Raw genomic sequence first — 13255 nt, forward strand, 5'->3', positions numbered from 1 at the left:
GGCAAGAGCCTCAGCAAGAGCCTCAGCCTCAATATATGCACATACTACACTAAATCGATACTTGGGTTGTTTGTTGCCGAAGGAGGGAAAGTCGTGCCAAAAGGGATACGAAATCCGTAATAAAATGTCACAAAAAAAAAGGCAACAAAATCATTTTACGATTTCCACCACTTGGGGATTTCGGTGGGGCGGGGCGGGGCGGGGCATTGACTATTACTAAATACAAATAAAAAAATCGAAAATCCACAAATTCTTGTGGCATTTATTTTCTTTTTTTCTCCGCTGCCTCTGCCACGTGTTCTCTCCTCTCCTCCTTTCTTTGGCTTTTTTGAATGTCATTTCCTCTGTTTTTTTTTGTATCTGTGGCTTTGACATTTTGTCAATTTAAGGCTCCTCCATCATCCCCCCCCCCCCCCCACATCAATTTAATGTGGTTCCTTTTCTATAAATATGGGAATTTTCGTGGAAAATATAAGTACAGTGAAAGCCCGCTTTGAGGGAAGGCAGGAGCCTGAATGGATAGTCTAGGGAGAGGGAGAGGGAGAGGCTTGGGTGGCGGTGCTTTCTGTGTATTGACATTTACAGTTGTTATGCTTTTCGCTTACATAATATTGTACGCCGCACACCCACACACACATGCTCATTAATTATTTGACAGGGTGACCCGAGTGTAGCGAAAGACAAGAGCGAGAAAGAGAGAGGAAAAAAAAGGAGAGCAGGTTGCGCACCCACGGATGCGATGCCCAAGCGGCGGCGGCAAAAAGGGAGAAGAAGAAGTGAAATCAAAGGAGGAGAAGGAGCAGCAACAGTCACCTGTCCAACACTAGAAGAAGAGGGCGGAGGAGGAGACAAGAAGGTGGCAAGAGGTGAAGGACAACTAGGAGGTGGTAAAGGTGGAGCAGTAGGAGGACAACTGTTGGATAAGTAGGAGAAGAAGAAGGGGGAAGCAGAAGTGGGAGAAGGGAGAGGCAGAAGAAGACAGAAGCAGAAGGGGAAAGCAGAAGTGGGAGAAGGAGAAGGGAGAAGCATAAGTAGGCGAAGAAGAACTGAAAAGCAGAAGTGGGAGTAGCAGAAGTAAAAGTGGGATAAGAACATGGCAATGGAGGAGTGGCAGTAAGACGTGTCTATTGAGGAGGAACAGCAGAATGGAAGATAAGGAACATCCACTGTGGGAGAAGAAATTCAGGAGGAGGCAGGAGGTGTGGCTAATGCAGCCCTTCCTCAGCTGCCGACATCCGACTGGCAATGCAATAAGTTCTCTCTTTCTCTCTCTCAATTAGTGCTCGCCCCCACCCCCAAAAAGGATGCAAAAAGCTGTGTTTAGGGGGCAGAAAAAACCCAAGTACAGGAAAGGAAGTGAAAGGAGAGCGCTCATGGGGGATTATTCGATTATGAAAAAAATGTGTGAAAGCACTGGCAGAAAATTTAAGTACAGTTTCCATTGGATTTTCAGTATTTAAAAGATACTAAAAGATACCAAATACTAGAATGTTATTTAAGTATCAAATATCTTAGAGTGAAAATACTAAATACCAAATAAATACCAATCAAATACAAATAAATGGCAAAACTGCTACAATTAATAAATACTAAACAAAAATACATATTAAATCAAAAAATTCTTTTAAAAAAAAAACTAAAATTGTTTTCAAAAAAATACTGAAATTCATTTTAAAAAAATAATAAAAATCCTGTTTAAAAAAATTCTACAATTCTTTTTTAAAAAATATAATAAAATTGTTTTTTTTTTTTGAATACGGAAAAATTTTTTTTTAAATACTAAAATATGTTTTACAACAAAATCCTTAAATAAAAAATACTTAACTTTTTTTTTAGAAAATAATACAATTCCTGTTTAAAAAATACTAAAATTCTTATTAAGAAATAACTAAAATTGTTGTTTTTAAATACTGAAATTCTTTTTTAAAAAAATGCCAAAATTCTTTATACAAAAAATACTACAAATCGTAAAAACATACTTGATTACTTTTTTGAAAAGTACTAAAATACGTTAAAAAAAATACTAAAATTCTTAAACAAAAATACTAAAAGAAAACACTTACCAAATAAGCCAGAAAATGTCAGATAATTTCCCTAGACAAAAAAAAACTTTTCCCCCAAAACGAAAGTAAAATAGCAGGACAAATCAGAGGGAGAGAGAACGAGAGAGGTAGAGAGAGAGAGAGAGGGAGCGAGGGGCTTTCCATTTAATTCAACTAATACGACACCACACCCCCAAAGTGTCCAGCGCCCCTCTGACACCTCTGCACCAGGGAGACCCCCCCGTCATTATCTCTCATTTCTCTGCCTTCTGCCTCTCTCCCTCCTTCGCTCCCTTTCTACCCATGTATCCCCGCCCCACAGTAGTCATTGGCTATGTAAACTCAATCAGTTGTTTGCTGTTTTTACGACACACAACAAAGACGGATAAAGAACAGACAGTGGCAAAAATGACGGAGAAAATCGAATCCCAGAAAAGGCACCACGCTTCGTCCTGTGGCAGGGCACTCCCTTTGGGGCATGCCTTTTCTGTATATTATATTTTGTTTGTTTGTTTGTATATCTTAAGCTGCTGCAGATGGTGCCCCATGGTGCTGGTGCCCGTTGCCTCTCCATTTGCTGCTTTTGGCATCGAGATGTCATTGTTGTCATCACCATCTCATCTGCAGGGTATCCCCTTTCATTTGTGACGAATACAGCCGTTTGCTAATGGGATATTTTCACAGCAAATACGGTCTAAGGGCTAGGCTCAAACCAAATACATGCCGTGTGTGTGATCACTCTCCGGGCACGACCGAAGCCTCATCGCTGTTGAGGGTTCGGCTTAAGGGCTTAGAGTATCTGAAAGTCGTCTAATGCTGGACACTTACTGCCTGTCCCTCTCGCTCGAGTGGCGTTTGCTCTTATTCGACTCTGCATATCTTTACCGTTACGTTTGGCTTTGTTTCCTTTCTGTTTTCTGTTTTGCGATGAAGGTGGAGTGGAATGGAGTGTAGTGGAAAATTATGCACGCGTTATGCTCGTTTCTGCGCTGTCCGTTACTCTTCTGCTCTCCTGTTTGTTGCTTTTCGACTTGTTGGTGTTCGGCTTTTTGGAATACACTCGTATGTGCAGGTATTTTGGGTTCTGCCATGCAATTTTCCTTCTTTACAGATGGGGGGGGGGGGGAGTCTGTGAAATATCATTTGTCTCTCCGTCTCTCTCTGCTTCCTCTTCGCCCTGCCATCCACAGGCAGTTGTTCCGCCTTTGGGCTCCTTTTTCCGCTCCTCCCTTTGGGCTTCTGCCACCTCTCCCTTTCGCCCTCTTCCACCTGTCCCTTTACCTGTCCCCACCGCCCCTCCTTCCACACTTTTGCACTTAATTGGAAACGAGTTCCATTTTGGTTTCACTTGACGTATACTTAATAAGTAGCACATACGCCACATGGGCAAGCCGCAAAAGAACAGACAAAAAGAGGGAGAGACAGAGAGAGACGGGGAAAAGGGACAGGGCAGAGAGAGAGAGAGGGAGAGAGCTGTAGGAAACAATGGAAAGAAATGCCTCCCAGAGGATGTCTGCGGAGGAGTGATTGCTGATGGATGGTTGGACGGATGGTTGGTTGGGATGTGCTCTCTCTCTCTCTCTCTGTGGTTTTGTCGGTTCCCCCCTCCTCCTCCTTCTCCAAAAAGGTGTCTGTCTGTCTTCCCCCCTCGCTCACCGCTGGCTCCACTCTCTGCGGTGTGTGTGGGCGTGGCTGCACTTTGGCTTTTGGCAAAAATTTTCGGTTGAAGAAAACTGGATATTTAATGGGGAAATACGCGTATCCTGAAGAATTTGAAGATCCAAAGGGACAGAGAGAGAGAGGAAGAGAGAGAGGGGGGAGAGCGAAGAAAACTAAGAGCAAATCCTTATGTTCGTTTTTTTCTTTCCTTTCTTTTTCGTTTCTTATTCCTTTTCTGTCGTTCTTTTTCTTCTTGCCTCCACTTTGCGCTTTTCTCTCTATTTTCTCTCTGTTTTCTCGTTGTTTTATCTCTGTTTTCTTTCTTTTATTCTTAACTCTTTATTATCCTTTGTTGATTTTCGTTTCTTCTCTATATGTGGGCTCTTCTTCGATTTGCCTTAACTTCCTTGATTCCTTCTTCACTCTTCATCCTGAGGTTTTGGGCGCTTCCGCTTTGCGTTTCTTCATTCTTATTCTTCTTCTTTCTCAGCTTTCTGCTTCTTTCTTCTTCTCTCGTACTTTATTAATCAGTTCAGCCTTCTTTCAGGCCTTCTTTCAAGCCTTCTTTCAGCCTATTTCTAACCTTTCTTTCTGGCTCATTTCAGCCTCCCTTTCACCATTCTTTTAGGCTTCTTTCAGTCCTTCTTTCAGCCTATTTCCAACCTTTCTTTCGGCCTTTCTTTCTGGCTTCTTTCTGTCTCCCTTTGACCCTTCTTTCAGCCTTCTTTCTGCCTCCCTTTGGCCCTTCTTTCAGCCCTCCTTTCTGCCTTCCTTTAATCGCGTGACCAGCCGTGAAATCTCATTCTCATAATTCGAGGCCAATACACACGAGGGTTGCCTGTAGACACACACACACACACACACACACACATACACTCCTGTGTGGGTGGGGAGGGGGTGAATGTTGCACTTTCTGCTGTTGCTGGTGTTGCCACCTACGTTTGTTGCGCCTTCCCTTTTATGCTTTTGCTTCGTCTTGCGTTTTCGTTTTTTGTTCTTTAAGATTTTAACGTTTTTCGTGCACTTTTGTTCGTGCTTTTTCATTCTTCTGTTCTTTTTCTTCTCCTTCTCTTTGTGCTTGTCCTCATTCGTTTATCCCTCCTCGGGCTCCCCCTCCCCTGCCCTTTTACGCCTACTTCTGCTCCTATTTGCACGCCCACGCCTACTTCTGCTACTATTTGCACGCCCACGCCTACTTCTGCTCCTATTTGCACGCCCACGCCTACTGCTCTTCAGACGAGGCCGAAGATGAAGAGAAAAAGAAGAAGAATGAAGCGAAAGAACAGGAGAAGAATGAAAAGAAAAGGACCAGCAGAAGATTGATGGCAAAGAGAAGCAAAGGAAGACGGAAAACAGACACAAAAGAAACGAAAAATTGTGAGGCGGAAAACAGGAGGAAAACAGGAGGAAAACACTTAGTGCCGAAGGAGTAGTAAATGGAAATCAAATGGAGAAACATGCGGAAAGAGAAGAAAGAGGAGGGGGGTAGAGAGGGATAAAGACATGGAATTAAATAAGTGGAAAGTGGGGGAGGGAAGGAGGGATGGAGGGAGGACAGAAGGAGGGGAAAAGGCGTCGAGTGGAAACAGCAAAGGCAAAAGCAATGCGCCTGCGGGGAGGCACTGGGTAGGGGGGCGGGGGGTGGCTGAGGGCCAGAGGGGGTGGCTGAGAGATGAGGCCAAAATGCGCGACCATAAAATCCGACAGAAACACGACAAAACCGTCGACAAGTGGAGGACCCAGAGAGGACGCGCAGGACGCAGCAGCAGCAGCAGCAGGCAGGATGTGGACGTGTCCAAAAACTTCCATTTTCGCCACACAACAACGCCATCTACCACCCCCTCTCCACCCCTCCTTCCACCCCTCCCTCCTACTCGCCCGTCCCGTCCCGTCCCTTTTCGGTTCAAGCCACGCGTCTGCGTGTGTCGTCCTGCGTCCTTTGTCCTTTGTCCTTTGTCCTGTGTGCAAAAGTTTCCGCTTGATTTTTATATGCTTGCCACTGCCGCAAACAGTTGCAGTGCACACACCCTGTAATGGACGGCAGCGGGGGGGTATGATGTGTGCACCGTAGAACAGGGTACAACAGGGTAGGGAAGTCCTTGGCTCATTAAAGGGTATATATTGCAGTGGAAATATTCAAATGGGGAATACACATTCTGCACACTCTTTGTCTTCTTTCTGCCCTTTCTTCACTCTTCACTCGGCCCTGCCTTTCGCTTGTTGTGCTTTCCCCACTCTTTCTTTTCTTATCTTCCCTTCTTTCTCCCTTATTCCCTTCTTTTGATCTGCGGTCTCTTTCGTTTTCCCTATTCTTTTTCTGCCGAATCTCCTACTCATTCTCTCTCTCCCTCTCACACACTCTTCCTCGTGCAGTGTGCACTCTCTGGTGGGAGGAGGAGGGGAGCCAAAGCCACTGTGTTTCGAGTGTGAATGTAGAGCCGCGGTCCTTGCCGCAGCTCTTCTCGTTTGGTTTCTACCTTTTGGGTCTGAAACACAGAGCACTTATTGCAGGCTTTGTTTTTGCCTTGAAATTCGTTTTCATTGTTTGCCTCCTCTTCTATTCTTCTATTCTACTCTTCTTCTACTCTTCTTCTTTTCTCGTATGAATTTTCTTCATTTTGCATTTCAGTTTTGGAACTTTTTCTTCTCCCTCAAATCCGACAACTCTTTCAATGGTTTTTTTTCCCTTCCTTCCCTTCCTTCTCTGCTTTTCCTTCTACTCTTTCACTGGTTTTCCTTCCCTTCCTTCTCTTCTTTTGGCCTTATGATTCTTTCACTGGTTTTCCTTCTCTCCTTTTGCCTTCTGTTCTTTCACTGGTTTTCTTTCTCTTCCTTCTCTCCTTTTGCCTTCTGCTCTTTCAGTGGCTTGCCTTTTCCTTCTCGTCTCCGCAATCGTCTGCGTTTCTGTTTTTGGCTAAACTTTAAATTATTTAAAATGCCCAGAACTGCAGGCCCCTTGCCCCCTTGCCCCCTTGCCCCTTCCACTGTTTTTCGGGTGTGGTGAAATACCAGAGCGAAGGATTGAATGTGTGTTGAAATCAAAGCCAGAGACAGAGCCCGAGTTGAGTTAGTTTTTCCCAGGGCCGGAAGAGGGGGAGGGAAAGGGGCGACACACACACGTGGTCGGCGGGGGGGGGAAGGAGTGGGGGGCCAACATTTTGAAGTCACTTTTTTGTAGCATATTTTGCAGCGCACAAACTTTTCGACGAAAACTTAAACCCCACACACACACACACATGTGAGAGAGAGAGAGAGAGAGAGAGAGAGAGCGAGAAAGCACTATCTGTCTGTGAATTTAATTTAATTTAATTAAAAGTAAAAGCTCTCTCCCCCTCCCGACGCCAGATACGGCATCGAAAGGACTCCGTCCACAGGACTAGAATAATATTTTGTTTCCTTTTTGTTTATTTTTTTTTGTCTATTTTAATTCCAATTTAGATTTTAAACTAGAAAAAACAAAACAAAAAAAACTCTTGACTAATTCCCTTTTCTTCTCTTTTCTCTTTCTATCTGTGCTCTCTTCAATCTACTTTCCTGTTTGTTTGTTTCTTTCAGGTAAGGATATGAATGTTTTTTTGTATGTGTGTTACTTTTGATGGATATAGCAAAGCGATGTATCTGTCCTACGTGAGTATTATGAGTATACCAAAGCACCCACCAACCACCCACAAAACCACCCAAACAAAAGCAAATATCTACCCCCCCAACCAACCCCCAATCCCCCACCTATAGGGTGAAATCGGAGCACATCAAATCGTACGTAGAAGTAGTATCTTTTTCACAGAATTCAAGAGATCGAGGCGATTTGTGGCCACCCCCACCATACCGACCGAGCATTGGGTAATCGTAAGGCCATCGCTTTGTAGGGAAATTAAAGAATCGATATCCGATATCGGTAATTTCTTGTGGTTTTCCAATCTGTTCCCATCCAAAATCCCCTTTCTTGCAGATCGCAGAGAATCGATTTGTATTCAACAAAGAGGCAGGATGGGAGGGTAGGATGAAGGGCAGGCAGGGAGGCAGGAAGGAGGGCAGGCAGCCAGGAGGGCGGGCAGGCGAGGGCTTAGTGGTGCACAGGAGGACCAGGAGGATGTGGGCTGCTGGGCGGCTGTGCTTTTTGCATTTTTAGGAGCTGGAATATGTTGTAACACCCACACAGACACACACCCACACAGCCACACGCGCGGACACACCCACACATCAAATACACAGCGCGGCGGCGGTGGCAATGGCGGTTCCAACTGGAAAATGTCATCAGTTGACGTACAGCAGCATTTGCTCAGAGCCTTGTTGGTGTTGTTGTTGTTGTTGTTTTGGTTTTTGAAACACTTCTCTAGGCCATGTCCGCCATTTTGTCAGAGTAAGGCACACCCTCACACACCCACGCCCACAATCCACAACCCACAAGGAGGCAACCTCCTATTCCCAGTTTTGGGTGCCAGACCCGTTGCTAGCCAATAAGTTTGTGACTTCCGCCAAATAGCGCGAGACACGCATACAGCCAGAGCATATACATACACACACACAGATACAGATACAGTCACAGATACATACACATACATCGAAGTGTTTGGTGGGGAAATGGAAAATGTGGCACCCTACAATCCATGGCAGTCCTGGCAATGATAGAAGGACCTTTTGAACAGCTTGTAGATTTATTGGTTTATTGGAGAAATATATAGAAAGATAGATAGGTACGTCGGTAGATCGATAGACAGATAGAAAGATACAAAGTTTGGTAGATAGATAGGGAGATAGGGAGAAGATAGAAGGACCCCTTGAACAGCTTGTGGATTCCTCAGTTTATTGTAAGAAAGATAGATTGGTGGATAGATAGATCCGTAGATTGGCAGATAGATAGGTAGATAGACGATAGAGGGGCCCCTTGAACAGCTTGTAGATTCATCCATTTATCGAAGATATAGTAAAACGATAGATGTGGATATATGGACAGATAGGTAGATAGAAAGATAGATATAAAGACAGGTAGACAGATAGATATATAGATAGATAGACATAAGGACAGATAGATAGATGGATGGAAAGATGGAGAGATGGGTACACAGATAGGTAGATAGATTAGTAGATGGGTAGATTGATAGAAACAGATAGATAGTAAGATAGATGAAAAGATAGATTGATATAAAGAATCTACCTGTCTTTATATCTACCGATCTTCTAATCTATCTACCTATCTATGTTTTGATATTGAAAGATATAAAGACAGGTAGATCTATTGATAGATATAAAGATAGATAGATCGGTAGACAGATAGGTAGATAGATAGATACATAGATACAGGTGGACTTGTGTTCATCGGGTTTTGACTGGAGCCAATGGAACAGCTATCATATCTACATATGTTGTTGAGTATTCTATCGTTAAAGTTGGATTATCCTTTGAAAATTATAGCACACAGATAGGTATGTAAGTGGTTCTTGGTATTCTTTGAATAGGGGCCCGCCCCAGGGATCGCCGATCTCTGAGAAGAGCAAGAGTGAAAGTAAAAGTAGGGAAGGAGCCCCAAAGGATCGCCCCAAAAGAAATTTCATGTTTTGCACCACAAAAGGATAACCAGACCAGATGTTCCTATCAATTCCAAAACTATTCCACACTACTCTCTAAAAAAAAGAGCGAGCGAAAGAGAGAGAGAGAGAGCTTTCACTGTAAAATATGTGCAGATACGTGTATGCATTCTGTGTGGGTGTGGGTGTGGGTGCGGATGTGGGTGCGGGTGTGGGTGTGGGTGTGGGGAAGTGCGGCTAGGGAATAGGTGCTGAAGGTGCTCTAGAGTCGTCCCCCAACCACCATCCACCGTGCAGCTTTCACTCCGCCATTTTGAAATTGATACACAGCCAAAAAGCAGGACAGGATGATGGAAGAGAGTGAAGGACGAAGGTAGCGAAAGGAAGAGTAGAGGGAATGTGTACAAGTGTGTGTGTATGTGGATGGTGCAGCAGGTGCACACGCACACGCATACACGCAGAATGCAATTGGCACGCACACACACACCATTGGAAATCTCGTGCTCTCTCGCTCACTCGCAGCCACAGCCGCACGCAGAGCTCCCCCCCCCACACACACAGAGACCCACCACACACACACACACACACACACATTCGTAACAAACCTTCCATATTTCCAGTGAAAATTTGAAATATTTGCTTTGGAGACCTACCCCACCCCCTGCACGGTCCTTCTTTTCTCTTCCTTTTGACCCCTTCCTCTCTCCTCTGCTCTCCACTCCACCACTCGGCTGTGCTGGTTCTGCTCTGCTCTGCTCTGGTTTCAGACTCAGCTGATGCGCTGCTGCTTTCATTCGTTAACTGTTGTTTCACTGCTTGCGCCTGGACACTGCTTGATTATTACCAAAACTGTACACCTCCCTGCTGCGCCCTGTGCCAGTGCTCTGGTCCTCTGCTTGGCCTCTGTTCGGGCGCTGCCTTGCCTCTGCTCAGTGCTTCCCACCTTTCCTCTGCTTTCAGCCTCAGCCACTGCCTCTGCTTAGCGGGGCTACACCTCTGCCGAGACTCTGCCCAGCGCTGCCATTCCGCTGCCGAGACTCTGCCCAGCGCTGCCATTCCGCTGCCGAGACTCTGCTTTGCCTCTGTTCTCCGTTATTTCTGCTGTGTGTGTGCCTCGGCCGCTGCGCTGCTTGCATTCTGCTTGAACGACGCGCCTGCTCTTGCTGCTGTTGCTTCTGTTCTCCTGGTTGTTCTTGCGGGTGTTTCCTCTGCTTTGCTTTTGCACTGAACTGCACTGCAGTGCTATGTTGCTTCTGCCCTGCTTCTTTTACCACTCTTGTACTGCTTGGGCAGTACCCTGCTTTACGGGCACTTTTCTGCTGTTGCTTGATACCCTGCTTTACGGGCACTTTTCTGCTGTTGTTGGTTGGTGGAGGGGAGGGCTGGGGGGGGACTGCTTGCCAGTTGTTTAGTTAATTTTGATTCTGTGTAGAGTGGCGGCCTTTCTCCCCCCCACAGGAAAATGCGCGTGCGAACGAGTCAACCATTTTGTGTCGGCATCCATCCTCTCCATCCCCTGCCCCGTACCCGTATATCCCATCCGATTCCACTAATCGTTAAACCCAGAGTGAGCTGCGTTTTGGGGCCGCACTTTGCACTCGGGAAAATCTCCCAACCCTCCCCAACCCTGGGGGAGGTGGAAAAATAGGTGGAAAAGTCGAGAGACCTGAGAGCAGAAGAGCAGATTTGATATCGAATCGCATCAAGCATACGCCATGTGGCTTGAACTGCTTGGACTGCTTTTTGTCAGATATTTATTTTGCTTTGTACAGGCTCTGTTATTTGATTCGTGGTTTGGTTTCTTATATGTATACTCGTTTGTATTGTTATTATTTAAGTGCGCCATTGAGCATTCCGAGTTCTCTCATTAATTGTTCATTGTCCGGGGAGAGCACAACAAAGCCAGACGGGGGAATATATGTCTACATACTCGTATGGGCCGGGGGTTGGGGCTGTGGTTGGGGTGGGGGGTGGGTTGTAGGCTCGCCATTTAAACAATAAACAGTCGCTTCGATTTGTTTATGTACTCGTGTGTCAATACTGTGGCGACTGTCGTCAACGTCTGATAAATATTTACCAGCCCCTTGATTGAAAATTAAATGCCAAATTATAGAACAAAAAAACAAGGCGTAATATTTATAGGTAGATATATTCCTTTCCAGGAAAGGAAAATCCTTAAGATTTAGACCAGTTCTAGAAGAAAAATTTGTCTTTACTGAGGAGACCCGCTTGTCCTCAGGAAAGTCTGAAATTTACGGATAGTTTACGGATAGGAAGATCCAAAGTATGGCAGTATGGGCGCAGATAAAGATCCTTTAATTTTCCTGTCTTTTAGGTATTTTATTTCCCAGATCTATACATGAAATGGACTCGTATTTTGTTGTTTAATTGTATATGATTTTTCAACGTTTTTGTCGAGGCACAACGCCTGATTCTTCAATCTATTCCCTCTTCTTCTGTTGCCTCCTCTCCATTTGAGTTTTGGTTCTCTCATTGCATTGTTTGCTCCCAATTAAATCTTATCTAAACAATTTTAAGTACAAATTATTTCAATGGCAACCAAACAGAAATCACAAAGAGAGAAGAAAAGAAAAAAACAAAACAAAACGCGAGGGTGAGGGCAATGTGCTAAAGCCAAAAGCTATACGCAAAAAAAAAAAACAGAAATGTATATAGAATCATATCTAGTATATATACTAGTTACATAAAACACAGACCATCGACACAAAGGCAAAGGTGGCGGCAACAAAAACAACAAAAAGGTGAAAATAAATGAGAATCAAAATCAATAACTCAACAGGCAATGAAGGCAATAAGCAGAACACAAGAGAAAATAATGCAAGGCGAAGAAAAAATTGATCAATAAATATGAGTGCCATATAGTTGCCTTGCCTTGCCTTTCCCCTTCCCCTCTTTATGAGGTATGGTATAGATGGAACGATTAATAAGCAAACGATAGTTGGGTTGGAGTTTGTCACCTAAAAGCCAAAAGAGTCGTGGTCCTGGTCCTGGTTCTGGGCCTGGTCCTAGTCGTGGTCCTAACCCTGGTCGTGGTCGTGGTCGTGGTCCTAGTCGTGGTTGTGGTCCTGGCTCTGGCCCTGGCCCTGCTCTTCTTCTGCGATTCCTTCAATGTCTTTCAATGTCATCGTTTATCGAAGCAAAACGATTAATCGGTTAACCATCGAACTTCTTGGGAAGTAAATCTACCCTCCATAAGCGCTACAGTTGGGCAATAATCGATTGTAATGGGATCTATAATATCCAGTCCTAAAGCAAAGGCTGACTTCGAATCCATCGGCAACGTTTTTGTCGAGGCACTCGCCCGAAGGACCCTGCTAAATCTTGGCGCGCCACATGGACTGGGGGACAGCTCTCTGTTGAGCTCTCTCTCCCTCTCTTCCCCCCTGCCATTTCCTCTGCAGCTCTTATCTATACACACACACACACATAATGTGCTTATGCATATGTATGGCATGGAACATTATGTACAATCCATTTACGCTTGCCGTTGATAAGAAAGAAAGAACTTAACTCATAGACGGCATTCCATTCCATAGAATACACAACTATTTATTCGCCTCCCCCCCCCACCACCAAAACCCCCCCAACCACCCATCCACCCGACCACCCGACCAACTCTTGACAATCTATAAATAAACCAATTGCTGCCTGCATTTCTTATAGTATTTTTTTCATTGCTTTATTTATTTTGTGTGTGTTTTTTTTTTCTGTATTATTATGAATACAAAATTCCATTCGCTTTAGACATCATCGCGGCATATCACGAAAATTCTCTCAAGTGGTGGGAAAGGAGTGGGGGGGAGAGATCTCCCACATAGACCTACAGATCGCCGAGAGATCAATAGAGTTGGATCTCTCGGGCATGAGGAATATCTGTACTGCATGTAGGGTCCAAAAACGTACTCAATAAATAGTTTAACATCCACATTTGAACAAAACAGCTGTTGTTGACATCTCCGATACGATTGGACGGGGTGTTAAATTTCACAACACTATCGATTATCGATT

General features: G+C 44.6%; 1 protein-coding gene across 3 annotated transcripts in view; it reads left to right on the forward strand.

Moving 5' to 3' along the window:
• Positions 1–13255, forward strand: part of LOC108154706 (neurogenic protein mastermind) — a 94464-nt gene that overhangs the window by 62695 nt on the left and 18514 nt on the right. The gene's annotated exons all lie outside the window — the stretch shown is intronic.

This window comes from Drosophila miranda, chromosome XL (genome assembly GCF_003369915.1).
Source record: "Drosophila miranda strain MSH22 chromosome XL, D.miranda_PacBio2.1, whole genome shotgun sequence".
Lineage (NCBI taxonomy): Eukaryota > Metazoa > Arthropoda > Insecta > Diptera > Drosophilidae > Drosophila > Drosophila miranda.